The 12,036-nt window shown below is 52.8% G+C and overlaps 10 non-coding genes across 10 annotated transcripts; all 10 read left to right on the top strand.

Annotated features, from left to right (window-relative positions):
• Positions 1-2,824: 2,824 nt before the first annotated feature.
• On the top strand, positions 2,825-2,943 carry LOC126118293 (5S ribosomal RNA). The gene has a single exon (XR_007525728.1). It is a non-coding gene; the product is annotated as a 5S ribosomal RNA (ribosomal RNA).
• An 846-nt stretch (positions 2,944-3,789) lies between these two features.
• Positions 3,790-3,908, top strand: LOC126118247 (5S ribosomal RNA). Its single transcript, XR_007525686.1, has one exon. It is a non-coding gene; the product is annotated as a 5S ribosomal RNA (ribosomal RNA).
• Positions 3,909-4,766: 858 nt separating this feature from the next.
• On the top strand, positions 4,767-4,885 carry LOC126118292 (5S ribosomal RNA). The gene has a single exon (XR_007525727.1). It is a non-coding gene; the product is annotated as a 5S ribosomal RNA (ribosomal RNA).
• An 848-nt stretch (positions 4,886-5,733) lies between these two features.
• Positions 5,734-5,852, top strand: LOC126118246 (5S ribosomal RNA). The gene has a single exon (XR_007525685.1). It is a non-coding gene; the product is annotated as a 5S ribosomal RNA (ribosomal RNA).
• An 853-nt stretch (positions 5,853-6,705) lies between these two features.
• LOC126118291 (5S ribosomal RNA) lies at positions 6,706-6,824 on the top strand. The gene has a single exon (XR_007525726.1). It is a non-coding gene; the product is annotated as a 5S ribosomal RNA (ribosomal RNA).
• An 846-nt stretch (positions 6,825-7,670) lies between these two features.
• Positions 7,671-7,789, top strand: LOC126118264 (5S ribosomal RNA). The gene has a single exon (XR_007525701.1). It is a non-coding gene; the product is annotated as a 5S ribosomal RNA (ribosomal RNA).
• An 846-nt stretch (positions 7,790-8,635) lies between these two features.
• LOC126118245 (5S ribosomal RNA) lies at positions 8,636-8,754 on the top strand. The gene has a single exon (XR_007525684.1). It is a non-coding gene; the product is annotated as a 5S ribosomal RNA (ribosomal RNA).
• Positions 8,755-9,613: 859 nt separating this feature from the next.
• On the top strand, positions 9,614-9,732 carry LOC126118243 (5S ribosomal RNA). Its single transcript, XR_007525682.1, has one exon. It is a non-coding gene; the product is annotated as a 5S ribosomal RNA (ribosomal RNA).
• Positions 9,733-10,585: 853 nt separating this feature from the next.
• On the top strand, positions 10,586-10,704 carry LOC126118263 (5S ribosomal RNA). Its single transcript, XR_007525700.1, has one exon. It is a non-coding gene; the product is annotated as a 5S ribosomal RNA (ribosomal RNA).
• An 846-nt stretch (positions 10,705-11,550) lies between these two features.
• LOC126118242 (5S ribosomal RNA) lies at positions 11,551-11,669 on the top strand. Its single transcript, XR_007525681.1, has one exon. It is a non-coding gene; the product is annotated as a 5S ribosomal RNA (ribosomal RNA).
• The last annotated feature ends 367 nt before the right edge of the window (positions 11,670-12,036 follow it).

The raw sequence follows: 12,036 nt of genomic DNA, 5'->3' as shown, positions 1-12,036 counted from the left end.
ATATAGACTGGGACACTCAGATGTTTAGGACGGGTGGTAGGGACAGAGCATCGAGTGACATTATACTGAGTGCACTATCCGAAAATTACCTCGAGCAATTAAACAGAGAACCGACTCGTGGAGATAACATCTTGGACCTACTGGTAACAAACAGACCCGAACTTTTCGACTCTGTAAGTGCAGAACAGGGAATCAGTGATCATAAGGCCGTTGCAGCATCCCTGAATTTGGAAGTTAATAGGAATATAAAAAAAGGGCGGAAGGTTTATCTGTTTAGCAAGAGTAATAGAAGGCAGATTTCAGACTACCTAACAGATCAAAACGAAAATTTCTGTTCCGACACTGACAATGTTGAGTGTTTATGGAAAAAGTTCAAGGCAATCGTAAAATGCGTTTTAGACAGGTACGTGCCGAGTAAAACTGTGAGGGACGGGAAAAACCCACCGTGGTACAACAACAAAGTTAGGAAACTACTGCGAAAGCAAAGAGAGCTTCACTGCAAGTTTAAACGCAGCCAAAACCTCTCAGACAAACAGAAGCTAAATGATGTCAAAGTTAGCGTAAGGAGGGCTATGCGTGAAGCGTTCGGTGAATTCGAAAGTAAAATTCTATGTACCGACTTGACAGAAAATCCTAGGAAGTTCTGGTCTTACGTTAAATCAGTAAGTGGCTCGAAACAGCATATCCAGACACTCCGGGATGATGATGGCATTGAAACAGAGGATGACAAGCGTAAAGCTGAAATACTAAACACCTTTTTCCAAAGCTGTTTCACAGAGGAAGACCGCACTGCAGTTCCTTCTCTAAATCCTCGCACAAACGAAAAAATGGCTGACATCGAAATAAATGTCCAAGGAATAGAAAAGCAACTGGAATCACTCAACAGAGGAAAGTCCACTGGACCTGACGGGATACCAATTCGATTCTACACAGAGTACGCGAAAGAACTTGCCCCCCTTCTAACAGCCGTGTACCGCAAGTCTCTAGAGGAACGGAAGGTTCCAAATGATTGGAAAAGAGCACAGGTAGTCCCAGTCTTCAAGAAGGGTCGTCGAGCAGATGCGCAAAACTATAGACCTATATCTCTGACGTCGATCTGTTGTAGAATTTTAGAACATGTTTTTTGCTCGAATATCATGTCGTTTTTGGAAACTCAGAATCTACTATGTAGGAATCAACATGGATTCCGGAAACAGCGATCGTGTGAGACCCAACTCGCTTTATTTGTTCATGAGACCCAGAAAATATTAGATACAGGCTCCCAGGTAGATGCTATTTTTCTTGACTTCCGGAAGGCGTTCGATACAGTTCCGCACTGTCGCCTGATAAACAAAGTAAGAGCCTACGGAATATCAGACCAGCTGTGTGGCTGGATTGAAGAGTTTTTAGCAAACAGAACGCAGCATGTTGTTATCAACGGAGAGACGTCTACAGACGTTAAAGTAACCTCTGGTGTGCCACAGGGGAGTGTTATGGGACCATTGCTTTTCACAATATATATAAATGACCTAGTAGATAGTGTCGGAAGTTCCATGCGGCTTTTCGCGGATGATGCTGTAGTATACAGAGAAGTTGCAGCATTAGAAAATTGTAGCGAAATGCAGGAAGATCTGCAGCGGATAGGCACTTGGTGCAGGGAGTGGCAACTGACCCTTAACATAGACAAATGTAATGTATTGCGAATACATAGAAAGAAGGATCCTTTATTGTATGATTATATGATAGCGGAACAAACACTGGTAGCAGTTACTTCTGTAAAATATCTGGGAGTATGCGTGCGGAACGATTTGAAGTGGAATGATCATATAAAATTAATTGTTGGTAAGGCGGGTACCAGGTTGAGATTCATTGGGAGAGTCCTTAGAAAATGTAGTCCATCAACAAAGGAGGTGGCTTACAAAACACTCGTTCGACCTATACTTGAGTATTGCTCATCAGTGTGGGATCCGTACCAGATCGGGTTGACGGAGGAGATAGAGAAGATTCAAAGAAGAGCGGCGCGTTTCGTCACAGGGTTATTTGGTAACCGTGATAGCGTTACGCAGATGTTTAACAAACTCAAGTGGCGGACTCTGCAAGAGAGGCGCTCTGCTTCGCGGTGTAGCTTGCTCGCCAGGTTTCGAGAGGGTGCGTTTCTGGATGAGGTATCGAATATATTGCTTCCCCCTACTTATACCTCCCGAGGAGATCACGAATGTAAAATTAGAGAGATTAGAGCGCGCACAGAGGCTTTCAGACAGTCGTTCTTCCCGCGAACCATACGCGACTGGAACAGGAAAGGGAGGTAATGACAGTGGCACGTAAAGTGCCCTCCGCCACACACCGTTGGGTGGCTTGCGGAGTATAAATGTAGATGTAGATGTAGACAAGTCGGGACGGGGACAGGGACAGGGATAGGAATGGTGCGAATGCACTGCAAACTACGCAGACACCTGGTGTGAGGCGAGGCGAGGCGAGGCGTGGCGAGGCGAGGAAACCCACATCGCTACCAGTGGGCCCTCCAGCACGACACTGCCACACCCCGCACAGGCCCTCCGCTGAACACCAGGGACAAGATGCGTCCTCCGCTAGTGTCGAAGGCTGCACGCGCTCAGCGAATGACAGGGGGTGCAACGAGCAGCAGTGCGTCTAACACACGCGGCGGTGCGCCCGCCAATTCGGCCGTCACTCTGCTGGGACGCCGGGCGTGCCTCCCCGCGCCGTCCTCGAGGAACTGGCGGTTGCGGAAGGAAGCGCTTTCGTCAAATGCGGCCGAAAACTAACATTTTGTGTGTTGGGAGAAAAGCCGAACGCGAATTCTGCCGTGCTCCTACATTAGATGAGCGCCAACGGCCATACCATGATGAATACACCGGTTCTCGTCCGATCACCGAAGTTAAGCATCATCGGGCCCGGCTAGTACTTGGATGGGTGACCGCCTGGGAAACCCGGGTGCTGTTGGCTCCCTTACTGTTTTTTGTTTGTTATGTCGCCAGCCCAATTTTCAAACTACCTTTCTGTTGTGACAAAGATGCTTCCTTAAGCCTTTTAAACTACTGTAATGGAACGAAAATGCAGTAATTAACTCAGTTTGAGGGAGAATGTGCTAACCAAGTTTGCCAAGAAGACTTTGAAAACGACAAAACAGTACGAATCGGCAGGTGATTTCTGAAATACGTCACCGCCTATTGTTGTGTAGGTGTGTTGAGTTCCAAATTTGATTTGTAACCACGAACTTATTCCTTAGTCGTCTCGTCTCGTCTCGTCTCGTCCCGCAGACGTTTGTCGTGCTTGCGCTGTCATATGGACCACGACCCGAGCGGCAGCGAGCGGCAGTCGAGCAAAGTCGGGACAAGTCGGGACGGGGACAGGGACAGGGATAGGAATGGTGCGAATGCACTGCAAACTACGCAGACACCTGGTGTGAGGCGAGGCGAGGCGAGGCGTGGCGAGGCGAGGAAACCCACATCGCTACCAGTGGGCCCTCCAGCACGACACTGCCACACCCCGCACAGGCCCTCCGCTGAACACCAGGGACAAGATGCGTCCTCCGCTAGTGTCGAAGGCTGCACGCGCTCAGCGAATGACAGGGGGTGCAACGAGCAGCAGTGCGTCTAACACACGCGGCGGTGCGCCCGCCAATTCGGCCGTCACTCTGCTGGGACGCCGGGCGTGCCTCCCCGCGCCGTCCTCGAGGAACTGGCGGTTGCGGAAGGAAGCGCTTTCGTCAAATGCGGCCGAAAACTAACATTTTGTGTGTTGGGAGAAAAGCCGAACGCGAATTCTGCCGTGCTCCTACATTAGATGAGCGCCAACGGCCATACCATGATGAATACACCGGTTCTCGTCCGATCACCGAAGTTAAGCATCATCGGGCCCGGCTAGTACTTGGATGGGTGACCGCCTGGGAAACCCGGGTGCTGCTGGCTCCCTTCCTGTTTTTTTTTTTTGTTATGTCGCCAGCCCAATTTTCAAACTACCTTTCTGTTGTGACAAAGATGCTTCTTTAAGCCTTTTAAACTACTGTAATGGTACGAAAATGCAGTAATTAACTCAGTTTGAGGGAGAATGTGCTAACCAAGTTTGCCAAGAAGACTTTGAAAACGACAAAACAGTACGAATCGGCAGGTGATTTCTGAAATACGTCACCGCCTATTGTCGTGTAGGAGTGTAGAGTTCCAAATTTGATTTGTAACCACGAATTTATTCCTTAGTCGTCTCGTCTCGTCTCATCTCGTCTCGTCTCGTCCCGCAGACGTTTGTCCTGCTTGCGCTGTCATATGGACCACGACCCGAGCGGCAGCGAGCGGCAGTCGAGCCAAGTCAGCACAAGTCGGGACGGGGACAGGGACAGGGATAGGAATGGTGCGAATGCACTGCAAACTACGCAGACACCTGGTGTGAGGCGAGGCGAGGCGAGGCGAGGCGAGGCGAGGAAGCCCACATCGCTACCAGTGGGCCCTCCAGCACGACACTGCCACACCCCGCACAGGCCCTCCGCTGAACACCAAGGACAAGATGCGTCCTCCGCTAGTGTCGAAGGCTGCACGCGCCCAGCGAATGACAGGGGGTGCAACGAGCAGCAGTGCATCTCACACACGCGGCGGTGCGCCCGCCAATTCGGCCGTCACTCTGCTGGGACGCCGGGCGCGCCTCCCCGCGCCGTCCTCGAGGAACTGGCGGTTGCGGAAGGAAGCGCTTTCGTCAAATGCGGCCGAAAACTAACATTTTGTGTGTTGGGAGAAAAGCCGAACGCGAATTCTGCCGTGCTCCTACATTAGATGAGCGCCAACGGCCATACCATGATGAATACACCGGTTCTCGTCCGATCACCGAAGTTAAGCATCATCGGGCCCGGCTAGTACTTGGATGGGTGACCGCCTGGGAAACCCGGGTGCTGTTGGCTCCCTTACTGTTTTTTTTTTTTGTTATGTCGCCAGCCCAATTTTCAAACTACCATTCTGTTGTGACAAAGATGCTTCCTTAAGCCTTTTAAACTACTGTAATGGAACGAAAATGCAGTAATTAACTCAGTTTGAGGGAGAATGTGCTAACCAAGTTTGCCAAGAAGACTTTGAAAACGACAAAACAGTACGAATCGGCAGGTGATTTCTGAAATACGTCACCGCCTATTGTTGTGTAGGTGTGTTGAGTTCCAAATTTGATTTGTAACCACGAATTTATTCCTTAGTCGTCTCGTCTCGTCTCGTCTCGTCCCGCAGACGTTTGTCGTGCTTGCGCTGTCATATGGACCACGACCCGAGCGGCAGCGAGCGGCAGTCGAGCAAAGTCGGGACAAGTCGGGACGGGGACAGGGACAGGGATAGGAATGGTGCGAATGCACTGCAAACTACGCAGACACCTGGTGTGAGGCGAGGCGAGGCGAGGCGTGGCGAGGCGAGGAAACCCACATCGCTACCAGTGGGCCCTCCAGCACGACACTGCCACACCCCGCACAGGCCCTCCGCTGAACACCAGGGACAAGATGCGTCCTCCGCTAGTGTCGAAGGCTGCACGCGCTCAGCGAATGACAGGGGGTGCAACGAGCAGCAGTGCGTCTAACACACGCGGCGGTGCGCCCGCCAATTCGGCCGTCACTCTGCTGGGACGCCGGGCGTGCCTCCCCGCGCCGTCCTCGAGGAACTGGCGGTTGCGGAAGGAAGCGCTTTCGTCAAATGCGGCCGAAAACTAACATTTTGTGTGTTGGGAGAAAAGCCGAACGCGAATTCTGCCGTGCTCCTACATTAGATGAGCGCCAACGGCCATACCATGATGAATACACCGGTTCTCGTCCGATCACCGAAGTTAAGCATCATCGGGCCCGGCTAGTACTTGGATGGGTGACCGCCTGGGAAACCCGGGTGCTGCTGGCTCCCTTCCTGTTTTTTTTTTTTGTTATGTCGCCAGCCCAATTTTCAAACTACCTTTCTGTTGTGACAAAGATGCTTCTTTAAGCCTTTTAAACTACTGTAATGGTACGAAAATGCAGTAATTAACTCAGTTTTAGGGATAATGTGCTAACCAAGTTTGCCAAGAAGACTTTGAAAACGACAAAACAGTACGAATCGGCAGGTGATTTCTGAAATACGTCACCGCCTATTGTCGTGTAGGAGTGTAGAGTTCCAAATTTGATTTGTAACCACGAATTTATTCCTTAGTCGTCTCGTCTCATCTCGTCTCGTCTCGTCCCGCAGACGTTTGTCCTGCTTGCGCTGTCATATGGACCACGACCCGAGCGGCAGCGAGCGGCAGTCGAGCAAAGTCGGCACAAGTCGGGACGGGGACAGGGACAGGGATAGGCATGGTGCGAATGCACTGCAAACTACGCAGACACCTGGTGTGAGGCGAGGCGATGCGAGGCGAGGCGAGGCGAGGAAGCCCACATCGCTACCAGTGGGCCCTCCAGCACGACACTGCCACACCCCGCACAGGCCCTCCGCTGAACACCAAGGACAAGATGCGTCCTCCGCTAGTGTCGAAGGCTGCACGCGCCCAGCGAATGACAGGGGGTGCAACGAGCAGCAGTGCGTCTCACACACGCGGCGGTGCGCCCGCCAATTCGGCCGTCACTCTGCTGGGACGCCGGGCGCGCCTCCCCGCGCCGTCCTCGAGGAACTGGCGGTTGCGGAAGGAAGCGCTTTCGTCAAATGCGGCCGAAAACTAACATTTTGTGTGTTGGGAGAAAAGCCGAACGCGAATTCTGCCGTGCTCCTACATTAGATGAGCGCCAACGGCCATACCATGATGAATACACCGGTTCTCGTCCGATCACCGAAGTTAAGCATCATCGGGCCCGGCTAGTACTTGGATGGGTGACCGCCTGGGAAACCCGGGTGCTGTTGGCTCCCTTACTGTTTTTTTTTTGTTATGTCGCCAGCCCAATTTTCAAACTACCTTTCTGTTGTGACAAAGATGCTTCCTTAAGCCTTTTAAACTACTGTAATGGAACGAAAATGCAGTAATTAACTCAGTTTGAGGGAGAATGTGCTAACCAAGTTTGCCAAGAAGACTTTGAAAACGACAAAACAGTACGAATCGGCAGGTGATTTCTGAAATACGTCACCGCCTATTGTTGTGTAGGTGTGTTGAGTTCCAAATTTGATTTGTAACCACGAATTTATTCCTTAGTCGTCTCGTCTCGTCTCGTCTCGTCCCGCAGACGTTTGTCGTGCTTGCGCTGTCATATGGACCACGACCCGAGCGGCAGCGAGCGGCAGTCGAGCAAAGTCGGGACAAGTCGGGACGGGGACAGGGACAGGGATAGGAATGGTGCGAATGCACTGCAAACTACGCAGACACCTGGTGTGAGGCGAGGCGAGGCGAGGCGTGGCGAGGCGAGGAAGCCCACATCGCCACCAGTGGGCCCTCCAGCACGACACTGCCACACCCCGCACAGGCCCTCCGCTGAACACCAGGGACAAGATGCGTCCTCCGCTAGTGTCGAAGGCTGCACGCGCCCAGCGAATGACAGGGGGTGCAACGAGCAGCAGTGCGTCTAACACACGCGGCGGTGCGCCCGCCAATTCGGCCGTCACTCTGCTGGGACGCCGGGCGTGCCTCCCCGCGCCGTCCTCGAGGAACTGGCGGTTGCGGAAGGAAGCGCTTTCGTCAAATGCGGCCGAAAACTAACATTTTGTGTGTTGGGAGAAAAGCCGAACGCGAATTCTGCCGTGCTCCTACATTAGATGAGCGCCAACGGCCATACCATGATGAATACACCGGTTCTCGTCCGATCACCGAAGTTAAGCATCATCGGGCCCTGCTAGTACTTGGATGGGTGACCGCCTGGGAAACCCGGGTGCTGTTGGCTCCCTTACTGTTTTTTTTTTGTTATGTCGCTAGCCCAATTTTCAAACTACCTTTCTGTTGTGACAAAGATGCTTCCTTAAGCCTTTTAAACTACTGTAATGGAACGAAAATGCAGTAATTAACTCAGTTTGAGGGAGAATGTGCTAACCAAGTTTGCCAAGAAGACTTTGAAAACGACAAAACAGTACGAATCGGCAGGTGATTTCTGAAATACGTCACCGCCTATTGTTGTGTAGGTGTGTTGAGTTCCAAATTTGATTTGTAACCACGAACTTATTCCTTAGTCGTCTCGTCTCGTCTCGTCTCGTCCCGCAGACGTTTGTCGTGCTTGCGCTGTCATATGGACCACGACCCGAGCGGCAGCGAGCGGCAGTCGAGCAAAGTCGGGACAAGTCGGGACGGGGACAGGGACAGGGATAGGAATGGTGCGAATGCACTGCAAACTACGCAGACACCTGGTGTGAGGCGAGGCGAGGCGAGGCGTGGCGAGGCGAGGAAACCCACATCGCTACCAGTGGGCCCTCCAGCACGACACTGCCACACCCCGCACAGGCCCTCCGCTGAACACCAGGGACAAGATGCGTCCTCCGCTAGTGTCGAAGGCTGCACGCGCCCAGCGAATGACAGGGGGTGCAACGAGCAGCAGTGCGTCTAACACACGCGGCGGTGCGCCCGCCAATTCGGCCGTCACTCTGCTGGGACGCCGGGCGTGCCTCCCCGCGCCGTCCTCGAGGAACTGGCGGTTGCGGAAGGAAGCGCTTTCGTCAAATGCGGCCGAAAACTAACATTTTGTGTGTTGGGAGAAAAGCCGAACGCGAATTCTGCCGTGCTCCTACATTAGATGAGCGCCAACGGCCATACCATGATGAATACACCGGTTCTCGTCCGATCACCGAAGTTAAGCATCATCGGGCCCGGCTAGTACTTGGATGGGTGACCGCCTGGGAAACCCGGGTGCTGCTGGCTCCCTTCCTGTTTTTTTTTTTTTGTTATGTCGCCAGCCCAATTTTCAAACTACCTTTCTGTTGTGACAAAGATGCTTCTTTAAGCCTTTTAAACTACTGTAATGGTACGAAAATGCAGTAATTAACTCAGTTTGAGGCAGAATGTGCTAACCAAGTTTGCCAAGAAGACTTTGAAAACGACAAAACAGTACGAATCGGCAGGTGATTTCTGAAATACGTCACCGCCTATTGTTGTGTAGGAGTGTAGAGTTCCAAATTTGATTTGTAACCACGAATTTATTCCTTAGTCGTCTCGTCTCGTCTCATCTCGTCTCGTCTCGTCCCGCAGACGTTTGTCCTGCTTGCGCTGTCATATGGACCACGACCCGAGCGGCAGCGAGCGGCAGTCGAGCAAAGTCGGCACAAGTCGGGACGGGGACAGGGACAGGGATAGGAATGGTGCGAATGCACTGCAAACTACGCAGACACCTGGTGTGAGGCGAGGCGAGGCGAGGCGTGGCGAGGCGAGGAAACCCACATCGCTACCAGTGGGCCCTCCAGCACGACACTGCCACACCCCGCACAGGCCCTCCGCTGAACACCAGGGACAAGATGCGTCCTCCGCTAGTGTCGAAGGCTGCACGCGCTCAGCGAATGACAGGGGGTGCAACGAGCAGCAGTGCGTCTAACACACGCGGCGGTGCGCCCGCCAATTCGGCCGTCACTCTGCTGGGACGCCGGGCGTGCCTCCCCGCGCCGTCCTCGAGGAACTGGCGGTTGCGGAAGGAAGCGCTTTCGTCAAATGCGGCCGAAAACTAACATTTTGTGTGTTGGGAGAAAAGCCGAACGCGAATTCTGCCGTGCTCCTACATTAGATGAGCGCCAACGGCCATACCATGATGAATACACCGGTTCTCGTCCGATCACCGAAGTTAAGCATCATCGGGCCCGGCTAGTACTTGGATGGGTGACCGCCTGGGAAACCCGGGTGCTGCTGGCTCCCTTCCTGTTTTTTTTTTTTGTTATGTCGCCAGCCCAATTTTCAAACTACCTTTCTGTTGTGACAAAGATGCTTCTTTAAGCCTTTTAAACTACTGTAATGGTACGAAAATGCAGTAATTAACTCAGTTTGAGGGAGAATGTGCTAACCAAGTTTGCCAAGAAGACTTTGAAAACGACAAAACAGTACGAATCGGCAGGTGATTTCTGAAATACGTCACCGCCTATTGTCGTGTAGGAGTGTAGAGTTCCAAATTTGATTTGTAACCACGAATTTATTCCTTAGTCGTCTCGTCTCATCTCGTCTCGTCTCGTCCCGCAGACGTTTGTCCTGCTTGCGCTGTCATATGGACCACGACCCGAGCGGCAGCGAGCGGCAGTCGAGCAAAGTCGGCACAAGTCGGGACGGGGACAGGGACAGGGATAGGAATGGTGCGAATGCACTGCAAACTACGCAGACACCTGGTGTGAGGCGAGGCGAGGCGAGGCGAGGCGAGGCGAGGAAGCCCACATCGCTACCAGTGGGCCCTCCAGCACGACACTGCCACACCCCGCACAGGCCCTCCGCTGAACACCAGGGACAAGATGCGTCCTCCGCTAGTGTCGAAGGCTGCACGCGCCCAGCGAATGACAGGGGGTGCAACGAGCAGCAGTGCGTCTCACACACGCGGCGGTGCGCCCGCCAATTCGGCCGTCACTCTGCTGGGACGCCGGGCGCGCCTCCCCGCGCCGTCCTCGAGGAACTGGCGGTTGCGGAAGGAAGCGCTTTCGTCAAATGCGGCCGAAAACTAACATTTTGTGTGTTGGGAGAAAAGCCGAACGCGAATTCTGCCGTGCTCCTACATTAGATGAGCGCCAACGGCCATACCATGATGAATACACCGGTTCTCGTCCGATCACCGAAGTTAAGCATCATCGGGCCCTGCTAGTACTTGGATGGGTGACCGCCTGGGAAACCCGGGTGCTGTTGGCTCCCTTACTGTTTTTTTTTTGTTATGTCGCCAGCCCAATTTTCAAACTACCTTTCTGTTGTGACAAAGATGCTTCCTTAAGCCTTTTAAACTACTGTAATGGAACGAAAATGCAGTAATTAACTCAGTTTGAGGGAGAATGTGCTAACCAAGTTTGCCAAGAAGACTTTGAAAACGACAAAACAGTACGAATCGGCAGGTGATTTCTGAAATACGTCACCGCCTATTGTTGTGTAGGTGTGTTGAGTTCCAAATTTGATTTGTAACCACGAACTTATTCCTTAGTCGTCTCGTCTCGTCTCGTCTCGTCCCGCAGACGTTTGTCGTGCTTGCGCTGTCATATGGACCACGACCCGAGCGGCAGCGAGCGGCAGTCGAGCAAAGTCGGGACAAGTCGGGACGGGGACAGGGACAGGGATAGGAATGGTGCGAATGCACTGCAAACTACGCAGACACCTGGTGTGAGGCGAGGCGAGGCGAGGCGTGGCGAGGCGAGGAAACCCACATCGCTACCAGTGGGCCCTCCAGCACGACACTGCCACACCCCGCATAGGCCCTCCGCTGAACACCAGGGACAAGATGCGTCCTCCGCTAGTGTCGAAGGCTGCACGCGCCCAGCGAATGACAGGGGGTGCAACGAGCAGCAGTGCGTCTAACACACGCGGCGGTGCGCCCGCCAATTCGGCCGTCACTCTGCTGGGACGCCGGGCGTGCCTCCCCGCGCCGTCCTCGAGGAACTGGCGGTTGCGGAAGGAAGCGCTTTCGTCAAATGCGGCCGAAAACTAACATTTTGTGTGTTGGGAGAAAAGCCGAACGCGAATTCTGCCGTGCTCCTACATTAGATGAGCGCCAACGGCCATACCATGATGAATACACCGGTTCTCGTCCGATCACCGAAGTTAAGCATCATCGGGCCCGGCTAGTACTTGGATGGGTGACCGCCTGGGAAACCCGGGTGCTGCTGGCTCCCTTCCTGTTTTTTTTTTTTTGTTATGTCGCCAGCCCAATTTTCAAACTACCTTTCTGTTGTGACAAAGATGCTTCTTTAAGCCTTTTAAACTACTGTAATGGTACGAAAATGCAGTAATTAACTCAGTTTGAGGCAGAATGTGCTAACCAAGTTTGCCAAGAAGACTTTGAAAACGACAAAACAGTACGAATCGGCAGGTGATTTCTGAAATACGTCACCGCCTATTGTCGTGTAGGAGTGTAGAGTTCCAAATTTGATTTGTAACCACGAATTTATTCCTTAGTCGTCTCGTCTCGTCTCATCTCGTCTCGTCTCGTCCCGCAGACGTTTGTCCTGCTTGCGCTGTCATATGGACCACGACCCG

The sequence above is a fragment of the Schistocerca cancellata genome, unplaced genomic scaffold (assembly GCF_023864275.1).
Source record: "Schistocerca cancellata isolate TAMUIC-IGC-003103 unplaced genomic scaffold, iqSchCanc2.1 HiC_scaffold_350, whole genome shotgun sequence".
Taxonomy (NCBI): Eukaryota; Metazoa; Arthropoda; class Insecta; order Orthoptera; family Acrididae; genus Schistocerca; species Schistocerca cancellata.
The sequence above is the reverse complement of the archived record's forward strand: the minus strand, read 5'-3'. Positions and strand labels throughout refer to the sequence as shown.